We start from the raw sequence: 18,593 nt of genomic DNA on the forward strand, positions 1-18,593 counted from the left end.
AAAAAACTTCTGTCGAAAAAAAAAATTATTACTATAATCATCGTTATCATAATAATAGTACAAACGTGTTCTAATTGTAACACGTGGTTGCAATGAACATTTTTCAGATCATAAATCAAGTTCACCCCAAAAACGCAGCATGACTAAAACAGTTCATATACGTATACATATATATACAATTCCAGGAATCGAAATAAGGACAACCCCAATATCAAAGGAAGTGTGACACCCACTGGTTCATGGATGATCGAAAATGAAATGCGCACAAAATCGACCAAATGAATGCTATATATATATATATATATATATATATATATATATACCATTCATTTGGTATTGGTATAGTAAAGATTATACACGATGCCGGTGGTAATTTCACGTGCTATTCAATTTTCAATGCTGGGTCAATACATTTATATAAAAGAGAAAATAGATAAAAAAAAAAAGAGAGAGAGAGAGAGAAAGACCGCAACTTTTGTATCGTCATTAGAGGGGGATGATGATTTTCCAAGGAACAATCAAATTGAACTAAATCCAAAACGAAAATCGTCCTTTTTGTCAATTTCACGTTGTCTATTTTCTCTATTGAATTCTTTCCCTCCCCCTCTCTCTATTTGATATATATTTAAAAATAAATCAAACATTGTTACGGAACTTTAAAATGTATTTAAAACACTATTTTACTATATACATGCTTTTCAACTTTTTTTTCGTATTCTATACAAATTTTATAATATATTGGAAATAAATATTTTTTATGTTATTATTATTTATTTATACAAAGTAATAGTAATTTTTACTGCTATAATACTATTACTATTATTTTTATTATTATTATTATTATTATTATTATTATTATTATTATTATTATAATTAGTACAATTATATTCATTTGAATAAAATTAATTATTGTTTCTTTTAAAAGTAATTTGGTGGCAGCGGTGGGATTTTTTATTTCATTGATAATTACGTTTGTAAATGTGAATTTTATTATAATTATATTATATGTTAATATAATTATTATACTGTAATAAAATTTGAACCTCCCCCCCTTCCTTTGTATATAATAATAATAATATTTATGATTGTTTTATTTTAATAATAATTTGCAATTTGGTGGCAGCGGTGGGATTTTTGACATGCACTGCATCTAATAAAATTATTATTAGGTTAAGATTATATATTTCATATTATATATCAATATAATTATTATATTATAATTATATTACGACCCCCTCCCCTAATTAAGAATAATAATAATAATAATAATAATAATAATATTTATTATTACATTATTATACTAATAATTTGGAATTATTTGGTGGCAGCGGTGGGATTTTTTACTGCATTATATCTGTAGATATAAAGTTATTATAATTATATAATATTAATATAATTGCCCCCTTCTCTAGAATATAAAATTAATCAAAATAATACAAATAATAAATAATAATAATAATAATAATAATAATAACAATAATGATTATTATTATAATTATTTTTCCATTATTTGGCAAAAAATGATTATAATAAATTAAAAATTAATGACAGTAATATTTGTGTTATAAAGCTATAAACAAGTGAAATTCAATAATTAGGTTAATTGTTAAGTAAACATCTATAAATCGTTTTTCCGCTTTTAAAATTTTGCTCTCCCTCTCAATTTTATTTCTTTGTGTTTTCTTTTTTTTTCATATATATATATATATATATACCCATCACATTGGGAAAAATGGGAAGTATCGATTCGCAGCATGATTTTTAAGTACAACAGTATGGGCCTTAGTCAAATATTTGAAGTCACTTCCCGTCTAGTCGATTTTTCAGAGATTCTCACGGCCTAAAGGAGGAAAGAGAAAAAGAAAAAAAAAAAAAAAAAAAAAAAAAATACTCACCTACACGATGCGATGGCACGAACACGCGAGACATCTACACTGATGGATCTGTTCTTTAATACGTCGCGATCTAAATTTCTAAAGAGATCAAAAAAAAGAAAATAAAAAAGAAAAACGCGCGTATTATAAATGTATATATATATATATGTATATATATAAAAAGGGTGTCTCATCATGTTTTTATAAACTATCACGAGAATTTCAATTTTTTTTTCTTTATAAACAACAACTAGTATATTTATCATCAAAAATTATAATAATTATTATTATTATTTGACCTATACACGGCTAAGTGCAAAAAAGTCACGTTTACCGCACACTCGGTCTGACAGACCGGTATTATTTAGTAATCATATATTATTTATTGTTTATTATTATTATTATTATTATTATTATTATTATTATTATTAACCTTCATACCGCTAGATGAAAAAGGCACTTTTACCGCATACTCGGTCTGATGGACCGAGATTGTTTGTTATTTCTTATTATTATATAAATATTTCGGTAATTTATTATTATTATTATGATTATTATTATTAATATTATTATTATTATTACTATGAAAATAATGAATTTAAAAAAAAATAATCCTAAAGTTCTTATTTACTTCAGAAAAAATTTAACAGGAAATAATTTTTTTTTTCACAAAAAAATAAATTTATTCTCAAGAAAAAAATGAATGTTCATTTTAAAATTTATAATATAAAGATCAAATACTAATGATTTTTAGATATGGTAAAAAAAAACATTTGTTAAATATCCGGTGAAAATCTTAAAAAAAAAAAAAAAAAAAAAAAAAAAAAAAAAAAAAAAAAAAATTAGAAATCTTGAGGGAGCAAAAGGGATTGATGTAAAAAAAAATTGTACTAAAAAAAAAATGTAATATAAAAGATTTCGAGAATTATATTTTAAAAAAAAATTTCTTTCTCTTAATATTTATCATTGACACTGATCCATAATATGCGTATATATATATATATATATATATATATATATATATATATATATATATATATATATATATATATATATATATATATATATATATATATATATATATATATATATATAGGACGGAAGTGATTTTTTTCCCATGGATCAAAATTTTTTTTTTGTTTTAATATACTCCACAAAAAAAAACCATTACCCAGGTGGTTACTTTTTTTTCGGTTAAAAAGGTGGAAAGAGGGGGAGGAGGGTTATTTTTGACAAGGGATCGATTATTATTAATATCTTGTATAATTTTCCAAATAGGGCTACCCGCGCACACTTTTTATATATATTATATTCAGCATAGTCACTTTTGTTTTTTTTTCCTTCTTTTCTTTTTCTTCTTCTTCTTTTCTTCTTATGCGCTCATTACTAAATCTCGTGATTAGAGAACATTAAATTAGAAATCGATTTATTATATTTGTTTTGACCCCCCAAGAAGAAGGTTTCCCTCTCTCTATATATATATATATACGATTATAACAATTAATTCATATCTTACTATTGTTTTTTTTTTCTCTTCTACTGTTTTCTCTCACAGTCGGATATTTATTTTTATTGTTCCAAAATACTCATTTGCTTCATTTATAAAGTTTTAGGCTCATTAAAAAATGAAAAAATCGACTCGTCATCATATATCGATCATTCACACACAAATGGTGTGAAGTTTTTTGGGCCATAATTTATATTTAAAATAATTTAACGAGCGGCAAAAAATTATAACATCTAACATCTGTGATTCGAGATTTTTGAATTAAATATGCTAAAAAAAATATTTTCTTAGGTCATTTTAAAATGGTATTTAGAAAGATTGAAAATATTTTTTTTTTTGAGCCTATTAAAAAGTTTTTCTTATTTTGGGGAGATTTTTAAGAAATTTTGAGTTTTCCCATATTTTTTTTTTTAAATAACAATGGTGGGTATATTAATGCTTTTGGTTTCGTTTTTTTTTTTCAAAGAGAAAAAGCGAGAGAGAAAGAGAGAAAATTTGGAATTCATTGTGAGAAAAGGAAACGATATAGTAAAAGTTTCATTTTCGAAGATGGCTTCTTTCAGAGAATAGAGTGAATACAATAGGTCCTCAGAAAAAGATTCCATTGACATTAGCAAAAGTCCGTTCATTACCATTCACTGACCCTTGCCATTCATTTTACAAGGGCTATGAATGGATCTTTATGCCACGTGCAAAAACTCCTCTCGATCATTACTCCGTTTTTTTTTTTTTTTAACAAAAATATCTCTTTCTCTTCCCTTTTTTTATTATATATAAACTATTTTTCCTAAAAAAAGGGAAAAATTCAACTTTATGCAATTTTTATTTAAAAAAAAAAAACACTACTAAAGAAATATGTGGAATTTTCCCTAAAAATTTTCTTGTAAAAATAACTTTTTCCTCGAAAATATAATATATTCGCATTGTTTCCTTATTTGAAAAAAATATCTTCATCTTTTTAAAAAGTGATTTTTAAATATAAAAGGGAGCCTTAAAAATTTACACTAAACAAATATTTCCAAGCTTATATTTATATATATATATATTCCATTCTTCCTGAGTGAAAACATAATCAGGGTTTGTGTGCAAACAGAGTTGAAAAAATCTAAAGCCTCAACCCCCACCCCCATATAGAAGTGTGTCGAAAAAAGTTGAAAATCTCTTTTATTTTTTAAATACAAAAAAAAGATTCATATATATAGAAAAAGTGTGCGAGGTATATTGTGGAGAAGATTTTCTTTTTTTTTGGAGACATTTATAAACAGCGTGTAATCTTTTGGGAACACCGACTAAGATATTTTTTTGACACCGGAAGGTCCAGTCAATTTTTAAGCAGATCGAACGCGCGCGCGGTTTTACGGGCCAATATATATATATATATATATATACCTGCAAAATTATTCTTCTTTGGACGTCAAGCGGCGTTTTTTTTCATGCCCAGGTGTGGTTTTAGCTTGAAATCGAAGTTAAATGACCTACGTATATATATGTATATGTATATACATTGACCAAAAAGTCTTGGTCGATTTTTGACAAAAGAACAACAATAACCAATGAAAATATATATTGCGAGAGAGAGAGAGAGAGAGAGAGAGAGAGAGAGAGAGAGAGAGAGAGAGAGAGAGAAACGAAGCAAGAACTCGCCCTCGCAAATGGTAGTTATATCATTGACGTATAACCGCACGCCATGTGACGCAATGGCCTTAACGATGTCAGCAGGTAGCCACGTTCCTTTTACCGGAACCGTGGTCTCATATTTGATGGCCCCTGACATTGACTTTCCGGGTAATTCTCATCTTCTTCTTCTTCTTCTTCTTCTTTTTTTTTTTTTTATTTTGATACAATACAATTCGTGTGGTTGATATATATACACGAAAACGAGCACAAGCCTCCTTTCCCCCTGTTCGATTTTAATGGCCTTTTAATAGTATACATATCTGAAGAAGAATAAGAAGATGCATGCAACAATGATACGTGACCGATTCAGAAAAATCTACCACCATATATTTTGATTTTCTTTATTGTCAAAGAAGAAAAAAAAAGAGAAAAATTTACTCGAGATTCTTTGGAAATTTTCTATAGCGAGAAGTAAGCAACAAGCAGGTACGAATCTGTTCTCGACATTCGAGAGCTATGCAAATAATAACAGAATTGGATATATAGAAATAGTGGTAAAATAATGGATTAGGATGTGGAAATTCTAAAAGGACGTAGGATTTGATATAGTAGGAAGTAAAACTACTATGCGCGAAGGAATTTGGTGCGCATTGGAATTAATTTACGGAAACGGAGATTTAAAAGTGGATACGGATTACGGAAGGTAATGTAGAAAAGGGGGATAAAGGTGTATAGAAATTAAGAATTCGGATAGGGAAATTAATATTTGAAATAGGAGGAGAAATATAAAACTGTATGTGAGTGGAAAAATAGAGGGATTAGGAATTTGGAAAAAGGAATGTAAATTGTGAGATTTGGAAATTTTAAAATGAGATACAGGGAGATAGGAAATCAAAAGTGGGTTGGAAAGGAGGAAAAGTTACCACTACTACTACTAATACTACTACTACTAACTACTACCAACACCTTTACTAAATACTAATTCTACGTTACTAATTCTTTATTTGAATTAGAAAAAATTTGTTACGATTGAGTTTTCTAACATATTTTCTGCAAATACGATTTGGTTTTCTAAAAAACACACTTTCTGCATCAGAAGCTACGCCGTCACCTGAAATGAAAAGTAAATTAAGTAAGAATTCAAATGTAAAAAATAGAATCTAAACATAACCTCCTTTATGCCAATAACACTTTTTTTGACGTAACTATTCTTGTAAAAAATTTGTAGCAATTGAGGTTTCGAAAGATTCCACTTCTTTCTGCTTCCGCCGTTACCTGAAACAAAAAATACACGTAGAAAGTAAGAAATAAAAAAAAATACTGAAAATAGAAAAACTCACCCTATTTAGTTTTCCGAACTATCATTTCTCTATGCTTCCGCTGTCATCTGAAACAGAAAATACATGTAGAAAGTATAAAACATCAATAAAAAAATACAGAAAAACTCACCTGATTTAGTTTTCTTCGCAATCCATTTTCTGCAAGAAGTGATCCGCCACCTGAAACAAACAAAAATATATATACATTTCCTTGAATTGATTCCTAAATTCCTTTTTCGAAAAATATAATTCTCCGTGTGTGGTATCCGCTTTCATCTGAAACAAAAAATTACTCATTATCAGTAAATAAAAAAAATAAAATAACTTACCCTTATATTCCTGGAAAAGAAAATCTTTTATGCTCCAAACGTCTTATTTTACACTCTGCCAAAACATTTGTCTTTCAACCACCATATTCGTATGATTATTTATATTTTAATAAATATATAAGATATTATCTACTATTATACAAAAATTTATTTCCATTCTCTTAAATTTGTGAGACACTTTGAAAATCTGATAATACATATATATAATATGCGATAAGGGTTGTATTCACGGTGGGCGTCTTCAAAATTCAGTGAGTTTATGGATATTTGAGGTCCGGGGATTTGCACCTGGGGCGAATATTTTGTGGCATCTACATATATATATTTTCTCATATATTCGTTTTTGGATTCTCTCCATATATATATATATATATATATATATGGAAAAAAATGTGGCCAGAAGGGAAGGAGTTTACAATATATTTCTCGACCACCCACGTGCGAAATTTTTCCTTAAAAGTCAAGAGGACTCAATTTCCTTTTTGGATCGTGTCGCTTTTCGCTCGAACGAATAATCCGTATGACAGAACGAATTCGCGTCGACAGGCGAAATTATTTACCTTGTCTTGTTTCCATTTTTGACATCTTATATATATATATATTCCAAAGCCGAAGACCCTTCAGATTTATTATAACGCACTGTGACGAAATGGCACAACCTTATCTTGTGAAAAACGCAAATTAGGAATAATAGCGTCGTTCATCTTCATCTTTAGTGTATGAAAATTTACATTTTCGAACTGAAACTGAAAAAATTGATTCACTTTTTTTTCTGGTCTCTTTTTTTCTTAAAAAAATTTATCTCTGATCTATTTTATTATTATAAACGACGGGGTTTCCAATTGTGGATATATCATCTTGTTTACAAACGGGGTGAAAATTGTTAGAAGAGGCGTGAGGACACCTACTGAGTTGTGCTCTATTTCGTTAATGATGGTCCATACCTTAGGGGGGCAAATAAAAACCACAACGAGACACACAATTTAGTTTCTTTTTTTTTTTTTTTTTTTTTTTTGATACGAGACACTATATAGGATCAGGTGATCGGTCATTTTCCGAAATTGGATCTCGTGTCTTTTTCCCTCTTGCGGTATAATAACGGAGACAAAATCCGCTTCTGGTTTCATAGGGCCAAATATAAGCAAAAGATATCTTGTATATATATATATATATATATATATATCTATAAACTGAAATCTCAAATAAAGTAATACTAAAGTAGAAATAGGAATCAAGAACACCCGTTGTGAAAAACTCGACGGGACTTCGATATATTTTTTTTTCTCCCCACTGAGAGAGGAAAAGTTTTAAGAATTGATCTTTCACATAATTTTTTAACTGATTTTATCCAAGGTGTTATATATATACACATATATATGAAACCTTTATTGAATCGAAATCTCGTTGGGGGTTTTGTTTTCACTTTATCTTATTTTGAGGTTATGTTGGATGTATTTTGTTAAATTAGTATAGAGATAAATCACTAATGATTGTTGGTTTCTTTTTATTTGGTTAGATATTAAAAAAAAAAAAATGCTTGTTCACTCTCACTTTGTTAAGCTCGCGTGCGCATGAGTTTATACTATTTAAAAAGAGGATAATTAGAAGCTTATATGGATTTGTTTTTGTTGCAGTTGGTCCTGAAGCGGATGTACTGGCGCCCAGAATTTAATACTACTACTACTACCTATACTATCACATATATGTGTGAGTACATCTTCCGTTATGGACGAAAAGGCCCAGAGGAATCATCTGCACCTTTATTTGACCGTGTATATATGGTGCGCTGTATATAATTAAACGAAGAGGCACACAATAACAACAACAACAACGAGAAAAAAGAGTCGATAGGTTAACGGTCGAAACGCGCGCGCTCACATAACAAAACAAGAGCAGAGGATTTATTCTTTTAAGTAAGTGATAATAACATTCTATACTTGTTGATTCGAAAGGAATGTTTAATTTTTTTTTTTAACATTTCGTATTAGTGACGGTGAATTTTAATTGAATTTAACATTTTCTTTGGCAAAAAAATGTAATCTTTACAGGTTATGTTTTTGTGAAAGAAATAAATAATAATAATATAACACTACTGCTACTTGTACTTTGGCACAGAAGAAACCTAGTCTCATTTTTGTTGCAGTTCAAAATGAGTCAATATGCTAAACGACGTAGAAAGTGGCGTCATTAACCTCATTTTTACTGCATTTCAAAATGAGTAGCGTACGGTACTCATTTTGAGATCAGGCTTTTCTGTACCTCTACTACTAATATACTATTACTACTATTATATACTATACTACTACACGTGCAGAAATTTTGCCAGGGTCCAGATCGGGGCCGGATCAGACTGCCCTATTAGGGAATAAAACGCCGCGCCTGATGTGGCCCTGATTAGGAAATCCACATTTTCTGGTCGCTCTGATTTGGCCCTGATCAGGCGTTTCATTCACTACTAGGGCCTTATAATAGGGCAATTTCTACACGGGTATACTACTACTATACTACTACTGTACTACTACTATACTACTACTATACTACTACTATACTACTACTATACTACTACTATACTACTACTATACTACTACTACTTATAATTACTACTACTACTACGATTGAGTTTTCTAACATATTTTCTGCAAATACGATTTGGTTTTCTAAAAAACACACTTTCTGCATCAGAAGCTCCCGCTGTCACCTGAAACGAAAAATAAATTAAGTAAGAATTCAAATGTAAAAAATAGAATCTAAACATAACCTCCTTTATACCAAACACTGTTTTGACGTAATTCTTGGAAAAAATGTATTGCAATTGAGGTTTCGAAAAATTCCACTTCTCTCTGCTTCCGCCGTTACCTGAAACAAAAAAAAAAAATGTTTAGAAAGTAAGAAATAAAAAAAAAATACTGAAAATTAGAAAAACTCACCTGATTTAGTTTTTTTCACAATCCATTTTCTGCAAGAAGTGATCCGCCATATCTAAATTTTTATTACGTTACTAATTTTGACTTCAACTTTATCCCGATTTAGTATTCTGAATAATTAATCCATTTTCTGCAAGAAGTGATCCTTTACCTCTGAAACAAAAAAAGTATATTATATATATGTCCTCAATATTTGCCAAGTGGTTGCAAATTACGACGGCATTTTAAATTGTTTTCAATTTCGTTTAAAATTTCTCTCAGCAAAGGTATATACAGTAGACTCTCACAAACTGTCCCAAGTGAAATTTTCGACATTCAGTAACTGTCCCTTCCGTTATGCCACGCCTACAAAAGTAGGTAGTGGGAATTGCAGGATCGTATCTTGTCTATTTGCGTTCTATAGATACAAAGGTTCTAATAAAATGTTTCGAAACATAGGTAAATATACAATATACATAAAACTATAAATAAAATAATTTTAACAAATTTTAAAAGATTCAGTTGTAGAACTTCCAAAATACATTATTTTGCCCAAAAATTTGTTGTTATATAATAATTATTTGACATTTTATATTTATTGTTCAAAGTAGGTGAACAATTACATATAATTTTTATTGAATTCTTACAAACAATAGCTGATATGACCCTTTAAAAGATTTTTTACAATTCTGTACGTTGAATTTTTTTAAAAATATTTTGTTCATAAGTTAAGAAAAATAAAATTTTAGTTCTGTTAACAATTTTTTAGCTTGACGTTGTGTTAATGGGTTGAACCTCTTTAATGTTTAAAAAAAATTATATATCATTCAAATTAAAAATGTTAAATAAATTAAATATTATTATTATTAATGTACATGAAATAAATAATATTTTAATATTTATATTAATATTATTAATATATGTATATTAAATATATAAGTTTTAAATAAAATTTTCTAAGACAGAGATCCCCCTTGAATTTTTACTCCGTTTCGGCTCTGGCAGCTCGCACTTTTGGCCAAGGAAAGGGAAAACGAAAAGTGGGGAGCGGGACAGTTTCTGAATGTCGGTCAGAGACAGTTTCTGAATGTGGACAATTTGCGGGAGTGACAGTTTGTGAGAGTCTACTGTATATATATATATATATATATATATACGTCTCAAAGAAAAAAAAAGTATATTGAAAAATGTAATTAATCGCAAGGGTCTACTTAATGACAATTAAGCCGGATTACAATATAAGTATGAATAATGAAGAGGGGGGAGGGAATGGGGTAATTTGGTTACGTTCCTGAGAGTGCAAAAATTATGTAAGAAGAGGATATAATATAGAGATTTGGACATTTTAAAAGCATAAGGGGGAGGGGGTTTAGCTAAAAAGAATAAGAAATGAAATGGTGCACGCCGCGTACAAGAGAGTAGTAAAGAACAAGTGAGAAAGTATATGTGAAAAGAAGTACAAAAGGTGGGGGGGTTGAAGGGGGGTAAAACGAGTGCTTTGGTGGGAGGGGGGGAGGTAAGAATTGGCGTCGATGCAACCGAATACATTATGGACTCGTTTCTTCGGACTTGGTCGCCCCATTAAAACGCCTCTTCAGTTCACTCTTCGTACATTATACATATATATATATATACAAGTTCATGTTCAAAAGTAACTACCAAATTGTATTTGAATCGATGTCCAAAGGACTTTATTTTTTTACAATCAAGTCTCAATTAGGGTATGGGAAATTTTTTTTTAATATACATACTTCAATTGTATACAATATGTTAAAATTAAAATGAAAATATTTTTAATAATAGTAAATATTATTTATTATTATTATTTTTAATATTTTTTTACTATTATTACTATTATTATTATTATTTAATTAATAAATAAAAATAGTAAATTTTAACAGTAATTCGTTTGTAATTCTAGGAAAAGAGTTAAGTTTTTTTTTTTTGATGAGTAATTTTTTGTTTCAGGTGACAGCAGATGCAACGGAGGAGCATTTTTGGAAACTATTATTGGGACCATGGAAGCTGAGGACAATGGAAAGTGTGAATCAATTCAAGGAAATGGTATACTTTTCTCTTGTTTTGTTTTGGCTTGTTATAATTGTAACAATTATACTACTGACACTTAGAGGGTATTTTTCGTTTCAGATGGCGGATTATATTGTCTTGCGGAAAAAAAAAAAAATCGAAAGTAAATCACAATATAACAAGAAATGTTTTGCCGAAAAGTGTAGAGACAATTTTTTTTCTTTTTTTGAAAACAAATAACAAATATTTTTATAATTTTTAAAGAAAAACAAAGTCTATTTTTAGAAAACTAAATTGTAACATATATGGAAACTCCTCATTTTTTTGAAAAACAATGTAATTTAAAATTATGGTTCCAATTTTTGAAAAAATGTAAATACACGCCTTTTTTAACTCACCTTTTGATTTTCACCGACTAAACATATGTTTCGTATAATAAAAAAAAAAAAAAAAATAAAACGATGCAGCTAATTTAAAAAGGACACAAACAACTTAAAGAGGTCCATTTCCGTTATTTATCCCAAAATGAGAAAAAATTAGTCAACTTCTCTAATTTTCTAAAAAAAAAAAACACCATCTCTTTCCTCAATTAGATGACAGAAAAACATCAAAAGTCACTTCTCACAAATTGTGTATTAAATACTTAAAATCTGATTTTAAAAGATGTCTCTTTCCTGCGAGTTCCTATAAGGAAACACATCCACTTATTGATTTTTATCTCTCAAGAGAAAGAGAGAAAAAAAATGCACTTTGCTCTTTATTATTATTACTGTTTTTTTCTTCTTCTATAACGGTATATAAAGAAATTTCTTGAAAGAAAAGAGCAACCCCTCTCTAGTGTATATGTCATATTTGAAAATTTCGACTTTGATCGAGGAAGAGAAAGAAAGAGAGATGAAAAAAAAGGAATTGATATAAGAAACCAGAGGATGCTGCGAGGAAAAAAAAAAGATTACGGGATTTTTTTTTTTTTAAAGGCGTTGCTCAAATTCTATGGGGTAGGAAAACAACGGAAGTGGATGAAGGATAAAAAGGAGCAGGGATGAAAAAAAAAAGTTGAAAGAAAAAAAATAGTATGTAGTCAGGGTTGTAGAGCGAGATATCGAAAACTCTTCTCTTTCTTCTTCTATATATATGTATATATATATATATATATATATATATATATATATATATATATATATAAACAGTTTCTGAAACGTTCGGAAACCGGTTCACGTTTCCCTATTGTTTAGAAGTTGAATTATATTCCATTAAATTCGACGATTATGCATTCGCATTCTATTTAACAAGTTCAATTTGAATAAAAATTGTCCGGGGCTTAAAAAATATTCCGGGTGCATAATTATAACTGACATATAATAATAATAATGGATTACTCTTTTTTTTTTTTTTTTTTTTTTTTTTGAAGCAGAATAATTTCGATCTAAATTTTAACAAAATCATTTCATCGTCGCGAAATATATATATATATATACAAAATTTAATTGGGTCTACTTTAAATTTTAGGGTTTGAATATTTAAAAAATCCTCCCCTATATATTATTGTAATTTAATAACAATCCTTACTTAAAAAACTGAAAGAAAAAATTCATATGACGCATCACAATACTAAGCCGTGTAGAAAATGGATCGTTCGGAAAACTAAATAGGGTGAGTTTTTCTATTTTCAGTATTTTTTTTTTGTTTCTTACTTTCTACATGTATTTTTTGTTTCAGGTAACGGCGAAAGCAGAAAGAAGTGGAATCTTTCGAAACCTCAATTGCAACAAATTTTTTACAAGAATAGTAAACGTCAAAAAAAGTGTTATTGGTATAAAGGAGGTTATGTTTAGATTCTATTTTTTACATTTGAATTCTTACTTAATTTATTTTTCATTTCAGGTGACAGCGGGAGCTTCTGATGCAGAAAGTGTGTTTTTTAGAAAACCAAATCGTATTTGCAGAAAATATGTTAGAAAACTCAATCGTAACAAAATTTTTTTTTTCTAATTCAAAAGAATTAGTAACGTAGAATCAGTATTTAGTAAAGGTGTTGGTAGTAGTAGTAGTAATATAGTAGTAGTAATTATAAGTAGTAGTAGTAGTAGTTGTAGTATATCCGTGTAGAAATTGCCCTATTAGAGTCGTAGTAGGAAATGAAACGCCACACCTGATTAGGGCCAAATCAGGGCGACCATAAAATGTGAATTTCCTAATCAGGGCCACATCATGCGCGGCGTTTCATCCCCTAATAGCACAGCCTGATTTGGCCCCGATTAGGGGCCTGGCAAAATTTCTACACCGGAATAGATGCTTTAGAGGCAAACTAATTTTTAGGTTATGTTTGTGATTTTTAAATTCGAATTCAAAATCAATTTATGTGATTGTAGAAAAAAAAGTTAATTATTATACAGTCCAAAAAAATTTATAACTTTAATTTATCTGAATAATAAGATAATAAAGATATTACCGCAGTACGTCAAAATATAATAATAATTTTGAACTCGTGCGCCATTATCGAAACAATTCAATTTAAAAATGATATATATCTTGATCTTTTTATAAATAAAAAATTTTTTTTCCTCCCTCCAATCAAGTTTAATTAGACATTGCGAAAAAGATTTGAGGTATATATATATATATATATATATTAAACTATTTTTTGCGATCCTAATTCATCTTCTGAGAAAAAGTTGAAGAGGGACAAAAATTATTAAAGTCATCATCATCATCATCATCAGATTAAGACTATATATATAATAATTGTCAAAAAGAATATGGATGTTGATTAAGAGAGAGAATTTGTATTCCGGGAATCAAAATTTCTTATATATATATGTTCGGAACGTATATAGTCGCGCATATTACGCTCATATGCTTGTCACGAATTTATTAATGTTTTGTGTGGATGCGCGCACAGATCTGTCAAACAGTCATTTTGAGAAAATGTCACTTTAATGAGGTCCCTTGTAACTGATCGCATCGCGTATATATAGGAGTCGCGGCATCCCGCTGTGGCCGAAAAGACGAGAGAGAAAGAGAGAGAGAGAGAGAGAAATAATAAAACAGAAAGAAAAAGGAACTGTAAGCAAGGAATAAAGACAGTAGGGGAAGGATATTGGGCCCAAGAGATGAAGGGGAGGGGGGAGAAGGAGAAATACAAGCGCGCGCTTGCCACGCGTTCAAAACACGAAATAGTCGCTATATTTTTTATCATCTAACACTATAGAGAAAAGAAATTATTATTTTCTAATTTTTTTTTTCACTATTATTAATCATTTAATAAAAAAATTAAATATTTTAATAATAAAATAATATTACAATAAAATAATAATAATAATAATATTATAATAAAATAGTAATAAAGTTTTGTTATATATTCAAATTTTCGCGCGCAATTTCAATTTTATTCCTACGTTCAGAAATCGAACTATATATATCGATTCTCCGCGATACTTCCGAAAATGCCTGCGGTTACGATTACTATATAGCAAAATAATTCATTTGTGACAAAATTTTACCACGGATTTTTAAATGTTAGGTTAGGTTTATAATAATGATTCTGTTTCTAAATATATATAATTCTTTTTTGTCAATGTAAACCTAACCCTATTTCTGATTTATGTAATCTAACCAAAAATTACTCCTAGCGAATGAATCTATAACTGGGTTTTGTATAACATAACCTAAAATTACCCCTATAGCAAATGAATGCATAACATAACCTAAAATTACTCCTATAGCAAATAAATGTAATTATCTTACGTTTTATATAACATAACCTAAAATTACTATACGACGTAATTTCTAAACTAACTTCGAAAGAATGAACCTATACGGTTTTTTACACAATATAACCTAAAATAACTTCGAGAGAATGAATCCTGAGATTTATATACAACATAACCTATAAAATAACAATGAGAGATATGTATTTTGCAAACATAACCTATAAAATAACTATACGCGAGAATGAACTTACGTACGTTTTGTACCCAACATAACCTTAAAATAACAACAAGAGAATGAATACATATATGAGGATGATTTTTTTCCCTCGTTGTGGGTCTCATCAAGATATCGATGAAACGAAAAAAAAAAGAAGAGCACAATATCTGTTTGGAGCGCATGTTAAAGGGAATCGAGTTGTAAATTCGATTTTGTTTATATACAAGAGTCGCACTCGACAGAAAGGAGGATGGAACAGTGTGTGCATCGATCGAAGATATACGCAACAACGAAGACGTACGACCAAAGAGTGTATATATATATATATATATATGTATATAAGGACCTGTCTTACCGGTGCTGCGAGTTAAACGGACAGAGTCTAACTTGCACTGACCACGCGTGTTACATATACATACAGACACATACATATACATACGTATACATACATATATATACACTAACGGACCAAACGCGAATCTTTTTGCGACGAACAAAAAGCTGTTTTTTTCCCACGTTAACGACCCCCCCCCCTCTTTTTTTCTCTCTTTATTTTCTCTCTCATTCATTTTTTTTTTTTTTTCATTGTAGTCATCTTTTTGATATAAGAATATTATTTTTGTATATATATATATTCACATATATATGCCAAAGAAGAAGAAAGTAATATTCATTGCACTCGTTTTCTCCATTATATATATACATAGTATATATACATTGTACAAATGAAGGTTATGTCTGCTCTTCCATAACAAATAATATGAAAATCAAAACAAGTTTTGCTTGTTTGTCAAATTTTTGTTTTTTATTTTTTTATTTTTCAACTTTGTCAATGAATGGTTTTTGAAAAAAAAAAAAAAAAAATTTCGAAACCAACTCTTTTAAGAAAGGTCAATGACCTTGGTATGGGGCAAAGTGTTGTGGAAAAAGCACGCGAAGAATATTAGGGGAGAATGTGGGCAACAATGGATCACCATATTTCTTTCAAAATCGTATAATGTATTTTAAATAAAAAAAAATTTTTTTAACTACATTTTTTCTATTTGATACAAAATTTATTTAGTTTTCTTTAAAGTTTCGCCGAGGTCTACTGGACCGAATGGTACCGAATATGGGTTAATTGTAGTTTTTGTCAACTATTTTTTTTTAAATATATATATATATATATATATATATACATATAAAAGGTCCATTGGACCCTATAGTGGTAAAAGAGGGTACATTTTAATTTTTGTCTATTAGTTTCTAAATGTAGGGTCTATAGGGTCTATTGGACCTTTTAGTGGCAAATAAGGGTTAATTTTAGTTATTAATTATTATTTTTTAAATAAAGGTCCATTGGACCCTGTTGTGGTAAACAAGGGCTTATTTTAATTTTTGTCGATTGCATATTGTAAAAATATTTGTAGGGTCCAATGGACCCTGTAGTAGCAAAAATGGGTTAATTTTCATTTATGTATTTATATTTTTTTAAATTTCTAAATAGAGGGTCTACTGGACCCTGTATTAACAGATGAGGGGTTTATCTGTTACTTTTCAAATATATTTACGCAGGGTCCAGTAGACCGTTTAGTAGCAAATAAGGGTAATTTTTAGTTTTTATATTTGTATTTTTTTAAATTTAAATGTAGGGTCCACTGGACCCTGTAGTAACTAATAAGGGGTAATTTTCATTTCGGATTTTATTTTTTAAATATATTTTCAGGGTCCATTGGACCCGATAGTAGCAAAATAAGGGTTAATTTTCATTTTTGTCTATTATTTTTTAAATATAGGGTCCATTGGACCCTTTAGTGACAAATAAGGGTTAATTTCTGTTTTTGACCTTTATTTTCTAAATATACACATATACGAAAGGTCCATTGGACCCTACAGTGTCAAAAAGGGGTTATTCTTTATATTTGTATTTATATTTTTCTAAATTTAAACGTAGGTTCTACTGAACTCTCTGAAGTAACAGATGAGGCGTAATTTAAAATTTTTTCTATAATTTTTTAGGGTCCATTGGACCCTTTAGTGGCAAATAAGGGTTAATTTTAATTTGTGTCTATTTTTTTAAATTTACTGGGTCTATCAGACCCTGTAGTGACAGATAAGGGTCAATTATTAAATTTTTATCTTTATATATACCCATTTTTTTTTAAATATATAGATTTACAAATTGATTTTGAGAAAAACTAATATTTTCCAAAGAGACTATAACTAAGAGAGAGAGAGAGAGAGAGAATGAGAACAATGAAAAGATATTTGCAGATTACTTTTAGAAGGTGAACTTTCGAAAAGACCGCAAATCCCTAGTAATTTAGCTCTAGGTGGCAATGTTACAGGTACACCTGATTCATCGGTTTTCCGCAGGTAGAAGAGCAAAGATTTTCCTATCTCTAGATCGTGACCGATACCAAAATAGCATTCCACACCTATAGAAAAAATCATATCTCTATTACCAAAATCGGTTTTATTTCGAACTGTTATAATTCCTTTTTTTCAATATAATTTGTCAATTATCGAATCATAAAGTTATATACTTAAAAGTTTTTAGGTATATTTCAGAATTTGTTTTCTTTTAAAAACTGAGATTTTCTAAATTAATTATATAATAATATTTGTCATACTTTGAGGTTATGTATCTATATCAGTCCATTGATTAATTATAAAGGTTATGTTGGATTCAATTACGCAAAGTTATAACATAAACTTTAAGGTTATGTTAATGAAAAATTAAGATTAATAATCAATTTTAAGGTTATGTTAGCTTAAATATGAAAACAATTATTTTTGAAAATTATCCCCATATATATAATTTATAGTTCTTTCTATTTTGATATATATGTATAAGAAATAATTTCTTTTATAGCCTTTACTCTTTCTCTCTCTCTCTCTCTCTCTCTCTCACTCTCTCGTGATCTTTAACCCTTTTTTCTATTTCTAAATACCCCAGAATATCTTTAAGGGGGATTCTTAGTACAGGTAAATTTTTCCAAAATGATCCTTAACCTTACCCTATATGAGTTGAGTGCGTCCCCTCCATTAATAAATACAATATAAGTTGGTGTCAGCTCACTGCGAGATTTAAGACAGGGGGGTCG

The sequence above is a fragment of the Leptopilina boulardi genome, unplaced genomic scaffold, assembly GCF_019393585.1.
Source record: "Leptopilina boulardi isolate dan_hultmark-lab unplaced genomic scaffold, ZJU_Lbou_2.1 LbouV2_40, whole genome shotgun sequence".
Classification (NCBI taxonomy): Eukaryota; Metazoa; Arthropoda; class Insecta; order Hymenoptera; family Figitidae; genus Leptopilina; species Leptopilina boulardi.